Source organism: Miscanthus floridulus, chromosome 5 (genome assembly GCF_019320115.1).
Source record: "Miscanthus floridulus cultivar M001 chromosome 5, ASM1932011v1, whole genome shotgun sequence".
Taxonomy (NCBI): domain Eukaryota; kingdom Viridiplantae; phylum Streptophyta; class Magnoliopsida; order Poales; family Poaceae; genus Miscanthus; species Miscanthus floridulus.
In genome coordinates, this window is record NC_089584.1 from 34,353,743 (window position 1) to 34,361,388 (window position 7,646).

Genomic DNA, 7,646 nt, shown 5'->3' on the forward strand with positions numbered 1-7,646 from the left:
TGCAGAGTGCCTTCTGTGAATCGGCACCATTGTTGTTGTCGTCCTGTTCGTCGTCCTTGTAACCGCTGCTAACTTCCCTTTCTAGATCGAAGATACGATTTTGTAGGTAGTAGATGTACTCCACATGCGGATAAATAGGTCGAGGATTGACCCACCTACTGAACCCACAGTTTTCTTCGCCCAAGGAAGACTACAAAAAGTATGTCGTGTAAGTGATATACAAAATAAACATATTGAAGAAATAAATAGTAATAGCAATTACTCATGCTCACGGGCATTTGAAGAAACGACGACCTCCATCTATTCCCTCGGTGAACATTTGCACTAGGCAGTCCTGACCATACATGCATTTTGGCCACTCTTCTTTCCTTTCATGGTATCCTCTCAGTGGTGCCTCTTTGGTGAAATCACTTTTGCTCTCAACTGGGAACCTCTCATAAAGAGCTTCCTCAAAGAAATCGGGACCAAGAGGACCCTCCCACCCCCAGGTAGTTTTATTCCCCTTTTCTCTCCCTCTGGACGACTCTCCAGACATTAGTACTACAACGAAAGCAAATGCTAAGGAGTGTTCTTCTTCCTTGTTGTTTGTGTGAATGAGAGGGAGTGAGTGGTTATTTATAGGTTGAGAGGAGGCCTGTCAATGTGCCATGTCAGCGATCCATGTGCCTCTTCACCTCAGCCCTTGGATCAAACAGTCATAAGATGGATGGTGGAGATAGAGTTGAGTTGTGCTTCCTTGCATGTTGTCCGTGTATCTGAAAAGTCTATATCAGTGATGTGATAATTCGATGATGTCCGTGTATCTGAAAAGTCTATGTTTATTGTCTGGAAAGCATAGATTCGTTCACTGTTGCTTGGTAATCCTAGATTCTTCTACACAGCGTATGTACAAATATTCCTGGATTATACACGTAATAAATTTATAGTTAATCTGTGTACTACATTTGTGCCTTTGTACAAGTATAGTATGATTAAAGGTTCATGCGAAAAATTCGTAAGATATGGTCTTGTATTAGGAGCATCCATAGTTACAAACAGAGACATCAATATATATTCCAAACATTTAATCATCCAACGAGCATAATGCAACCACAACGAATATCACAACCAACATAATATGTCATGCAAAGTCCAAATAGTCCACAATGTCCATATAGTCCCAAATAGTTACAGAAAAGTAAATACAAAATTCACAATAGTTCATAGTAACACCTACCACGTCCCTCACTGTCTCCTAGTCTTGCCCCTACCCTTATGACCCAGAGCGCTGGTGCCTAGAGTGTAAGGGTCACGCGGACGGCGTCGCCTAGTGCCTAGAGGCGGTGTAGGATGAGTCGATGGAGCGTCATGGAGCTAAGAGGGCCCAAGCTCATCATGCCTCTTGTCCATGTCATCGTTGTCATTGTCCTCCTTGTCCTCGTCCTCGTCCCCTGTAGCTGCTTGACTAGAGGAACCCAAGGCTCCTCTTCCTGCGGAAGGATCGTACACATCATGCGTCATGTTTGTCCTGCAACCACAACGACCAGCCGCACGGCGTAGATGACGTGACAGCCTCTATTGTACAAAACTATGTTAACTGAAAGAATATAACATATTAATGATTTGTTTAAAAGAATATTTTAAATCTTACGTCTAGGAAGCCAAGTATGTAGTCGTATTGACTCTCGGCCGAACGCGCTCGATCTCTTCAACTGAGCTTCTCAGTGTATTGCCCTGCAACAAAGTTTTCAATAATAAGACTTCTGAACAGATAGCATTTAGTTTTGTTTTCTTTTGTACAAGAATGTAACTTAGGCCCCGTTTAGATGTGAAAATTTTTGGCTTTTGGCTACTGTTGCACTTTCGTTTGTATTTGGTAAAAATTGTCCAATTATGGACTATTTAGGCTTAAAAGATTTGTCTCGCCAATTACGGACAAACTGTGTAATTAGTTATTCTTTTTACCTACATTTAATGCTCTATACATGTGCCGCAAGATTTGATGTGACGGGGAATCTTGAAAAATTTTGGATTTTGGGTGGGATCTAAATAGGGCCTTATTATAAGGGTTATACGGCTCAAAGGTTGCAATAACTATAATAGATAACTCCTAATGTCGGTCAAAGAATGCCTAATGTATTATTATGTAACTCAACGTAACAAAATAAGGCGATTGGCTTACCACTCTGTCCAAGATCGGTCCTGCCTCCACCTGCCTTCCTGCATGGTGGACTGGTCGTACGTCGTGTCTTCATCGTCGGAGGACTCGATGTCGGCATAGTCAGTTTTGGTCCACTGTAGCCTGAGCCTGCACCGTGTTGAATGCTGGTACCAAGCTTGGTACTGCCTGAACTCACGGTTCGTGTGTGGCTCATTGTTGTCGTCCAGGTTGTCATGCATCTCCTCCCATTCCTCAATGTAGGACTGGTGGTGCCTCTCCTAGTCAAAAATCTTCTTGTTCCTCTGACGATCCAACATGCATGTATGTCATCGTTACATTAATCCACATACGTGGCATCATATTATAAGAAATGGACCATCATCATGAGACATTTGAAATATCAAAACACTTACTTGTGTAAGTCAGTGCCAGTCGAGAATAGAGGCATAGGCCAAAGCTGTCTCACTCCAAATTGGCATGCAACCCTATCTGGCAGGTGGTACTCGACAACATAGAAGCAGATTAGAGGGCACCTCATCCTATAGAAGTAGTCGTCGGCCCCACAAATGTTGCTCAGCTGAAAAGGAAGTGCGTCCTCTCCACCATACGGCTCCCACTCCACCTGCAACATGTCCAAATAAGATGTTAGATGGTATACTAATCCTTTTCAAAGCAGCATGGAAAATAAAATTTACTTACACTAGACGCCATCAGCGAATCTAGCTCGTTCGTGTACTCAATGTACGCCCGGTCTATCCTCGTGTGTGGAACCCTAACCTAGTCCCAAAGGTATGCCCACATCGGCTGGCGACTTGGAGGCTGACCTTGGAACCACTCACGACGAGCCAGAACCTTTGGACGACCAACTAGAAAACGAGCCCACATCCATAGCTGTAACAGGTACGCACATCCACCAAGTGATAGGTTCACCATAGACCAACGACACCCCTCGCACAGCTGCCGATATATAAAACACAAGACTACAGAGCCCTTGCTATACTGACCTGCCTGGTCCCAGTCATTGAGGCAGTGGATCCACATCCAGGACGCATTGTCACCCGTCGCGTCAGGAAAGAGAACGCAAGCAAAAAGGTGTAGGATCCACGCCCGGTAGTAGTACCCAACCGTCTCCTCATCTGCCTCCTCGGGGCACTGTGCAAACTCTATATGTAGCCATGAGATGGGAACTCTAGAAGTGCGAGCCCCTTGCTCGCCAAGCTCACGCCCAAGGAAGGCCTCCACTCGTGCTCTCTAGCCCTCTGACCTGCACTGCCCGGTGACTGGGTTCCCATGAATCATTAGGCCTAGCATCTTCTAACAATCCTGAAGCGAGACTGTCATCTCCCTGAAAGGTAGGTGGAAGCTGTGAGTCTCCGGCCGCCACCTATATTTAAGACCAAGCAAGATTACTTATCAAAATGTCAATCGCATGAACAAATGGCCATGAATGGAGCCAACGATTCACTTTAACACCTGTCTACCAATGCAGTTATCGCCACTGAGTTGAACTTGGGCAGCCCACGACGAACCTGAAAGGAGATGACATCCAGGCCAGCTCTTTGTAGGAAAGGAGTGTACCTATCGTCGTACCGAATGTCCAAGAACCCACTGTGGATCCTAGAACGAAGGTGTGGAAGGTCCTGCATCGAATAAAACATAGTCACATGTTACTTCACGAACATATGTATGAATAAAACTTATAGATTATTACCTGCCCCAGCGCAATGAGACATCCTCGGTGGGTCTCCTCGTATGTCGGGTCCAGCAGGTGGAATTGCTCCATCCTACAAAAAAAGTGAATGAATTAGAATTGCAATGTACAATGAAACATGAACTTATAAATGTATAAGTAATTGACACAAATACAAGTATAAATTGAGACATGCATAATTAAATATATGAATAAGACAAATATAAAATAATACTATAAACCAATAGTCCTACCTCACTAATCTGCCAACGACAACTTCGTGAGTTGTGGCCAAGTCTACCGCACTTGTTGCACTCGTACTGCTCAGGATTAGTAACAAATGGAGTTCCTCTCCCACGCCTAGTTCTTCCGAGTATCTGATCCATAACCATCATATGCCTCGTCCTCTGCCTTGATCCACGCTTGTTCCAACGGTAAGCTGGATCCGTAATGTACTTCGGCCTATCATATGGAGGCCACTCTCTAGGGTCCTAGAAAGGCACGAAGCGGGGGCTCCATGTGTTCACAAGCGTGTTGACACTGAACTCGTGAGGTATCCTCCTCTCGATATTATAGTTGCGATGCCTAGCTGCTGCCACCAAATGAGAACATACAAAGTGGTATTGCCTTGGTTTACCACAAGTGCACTTGAAATCTTGGAGGACAACCACATGTATCCTCGACTCTCAGACCTTGCCGTCGGACGTTGTACCACCCCTATGCTCGACCTAATAAGTCCCTGTGGCGTGGTCAAAGCATGCAACCTCATGTGTGACAGCCCTTTCTCTTGTCTTCTCTAGGTGTGCCTTTGGTTTCGGAGCCCATATCTCTCCATCACTCCTCAACTGTAATGCATGGGCGTGTCTATCATTGAACCAGGCAACAAGCTTATAGATGGTGAATTGAACAATTGCATTTACGGGCATACCATGTATCCCCAATAGCAACTTATTGAATGACTCTGCCATGTTGCTGCACTGAAACTCATACCTCCAGCCACCGGCGTCATGAGCTCTCATCCATTTCTCCAAATCCCTCATCAAACCTGTGAGCCATTGTCTACCTTCTGCATTTGATGCGGTTCTGACCTGCTCCAACTTTTCCCTAAAGTACTTGTCCTTAAGCTATCGAGCAGCCTCCTGGAACAGATCAAAGTTTTTCTTGACACCGTCCTTCCGTAGTAGATTCTCGGCAAGGTGTCGAGTACACCAATGATGGTGCAAAGGTGCATACCCCTCTAACTGCTCTCGCACAGCATTAAGTATGCCCTGATGCCTATCAGATATGACGCCAACCTCCCTGCCAGGCCCAACCACGTGTATCTGGACTAGCCTCAAGAACCATCCCCAACTATCATTGTTCTCCTTCTCAACCAAAGCAAATGCCAAAGGAACCAACTTGTTGTTCGTGTCACAGGATATGGCTATAAGAAGTGTGCCCTGGTATTTGACAATCAAGAACGTACCATCAATGGAGAAGACAGGACGATAGTGCCTAAAGGCCTCGACACACTGAGGGAAGCACTAGAAGGCACAGAAAAATATCTACCTCCCATCCTTCCATGCATTAGGTTTTGGGATGTACTCATAATGCATGCCTAGATTCACCACTTTGATTGCATTGAAAAGAACTGGCAGCTGCTCATACCCATCCTCCTAGTCCCCATATATCATCTTCCACGCTCGCTGCTTAGCCCTTCATGCTTTACCATAAGTTATCACATATCCTCCATACAACGCCTCAACGGTCCTGATAATTGTTCTCACCTTCATGTTGGGTTCTCCCTGCAAAATTCCCATCAACCGCTTGGCAATGAGGGTAGATGTTAACTGCCGATGCCTCAGTGTCAGCTCATGGTCAGCACAATTGTGTGGCCCAACAACTTTTGTGATCTTCCATTTTTCGGTCACCTATTGCTTCCTTACACAAACCCTCCATGGGCAGCATTTCTTGTCACACACAACTGTGTAACGACGTTTCACATATAAATGCAATACCCTGTAAGGCCTCTTTCGTATCACTGCAAAAGCCTGCAACTACCTCTTCAAAGCAGGGAGGTCATTGAACACCCTCCCCTCCTTAATTACCATGTTAGGACCGGCCTTAGGAGCTTCTAGGAGCTCATCATCATGTCCTTCTGCAAACGCTAGATCGGAATGAGCAAGATCACTGAACTCATGAACTCTAGGATCACGGCGGTCGGGAAAGATACGCCTCATCATCTCAACATCACTCTCTGTCAGCTCTCCAACAGGACGATCATCATCAGAATCAAGAGCCCTAGCCATCTCATATGGCTCCGAATCATTCATAATTTCAACACTATTGGAGCCACAAAATCCATCTCCAAAGTGCATTTGCGCAGCAACATGGGGCACATCCATATTCTCAGGAATGTCTCCTACAACGTCATTACAGAAATAAGGAAAGAATAAAAGAAATAGATGTAAGGAACATGATAAGCTCCCAAAAACCATGCGGTTAAGACAATTACTCGGATGATTCTGTGTCAAAGGGATCTCATAAGGAGGATCTGCCATGAAAACATGAGTATGACAACCATCTCCAAATACCGCATTAGGGGCAGATTGAGCATCAGGAACCGTAGGCACAATCTGCACATGCAGGCAAGGTTCGGGAACGAGAGGGTCGATGTGTGTCGGATGATCCATTGCTGGGGTAAACCCATGAGGGATTGGATCAACTAACACCCGACGCACAACTACATCTAAACATTATAGCTAGCTCTTCATAGTCGATCTCACATAGTTCTCCCACTGATCCGCACAACCAATTGAGATCATTCGCCTGAAGATGTTCGGAGGACAACCTAGGTTCAGTACACCATCAACTGCAATGTCATCATCTCCAAAGCAATGCAGCTCCTCCCGAGCCCTTGCAACCATCTCACTAAATGAAGGCCTATCATTGAATAGCACAGGCACGCTTTGCATGTTAAGAAACTCAACATATCCATAGCGATCGCTTTCAACCGTGCCTCCATGATATATGGTCACTAAGTTGTCCATCTATTTCAAAAACATAACGAAACACATAGTCCAAATTAGACGATAGATAGTACCTAACAAGTACTTTCTAACTACAAACTAAGTAATCAAGATAATAACTACGTATATATTTATAGTGTACTCACTAATAGCTAGATCATATGTAGTTAACTACAAATATAACTATATATCTAAGTAGCTATCTAACTATATCTATTTACCAATGTATCTATGTTTCTATCTATCTACATATATATCTCACTAAATCAAACTAACTGAGTCATCATAGTAACTAGTAAATAACAAACACCAACTAAATAGGTACATTGCATATTCATAATTTTTACCTTTCTAGGTCGACGGACGACGGGGTAGGTCAAGGCGAAGATCCGGGACCGCAGGTGGCGCGGCCGATGACAGAAGGTGGCGCGCGGCGGCAGTAGGGTGCCCGGTGCTACGCGCGGCGAGTCCGGCTCGACGGGCGCGAGAGGCACGCCGGCGGTGGATGGCGGCAAGGCGGGGCGAGGCTGGCGGTGGAGGGGGCAAGGCAGGGCGAGGCCAAGGCCGCCGGTGGAGGCCAAGGCAAGGCTAAGGCGAGGACGGCGATGGAGGGCGTGGCGGCGCGGCACTGCAGCCAACCATGGGCAACGGCACGAGGGCACGGCGGCGCGGTGTGGCTCGGGCGAGGGAGCAGGCGGCGGCGCGCGCGGCGCGGCGAGGGCGCGGGCTCGGCCGCCGAAGCAGCAGAGACGACGCGGCGCGGCGAGGGCGCAGGCTCGGCCGCCGGAGCAGCAGCGCGGCGTGGCAC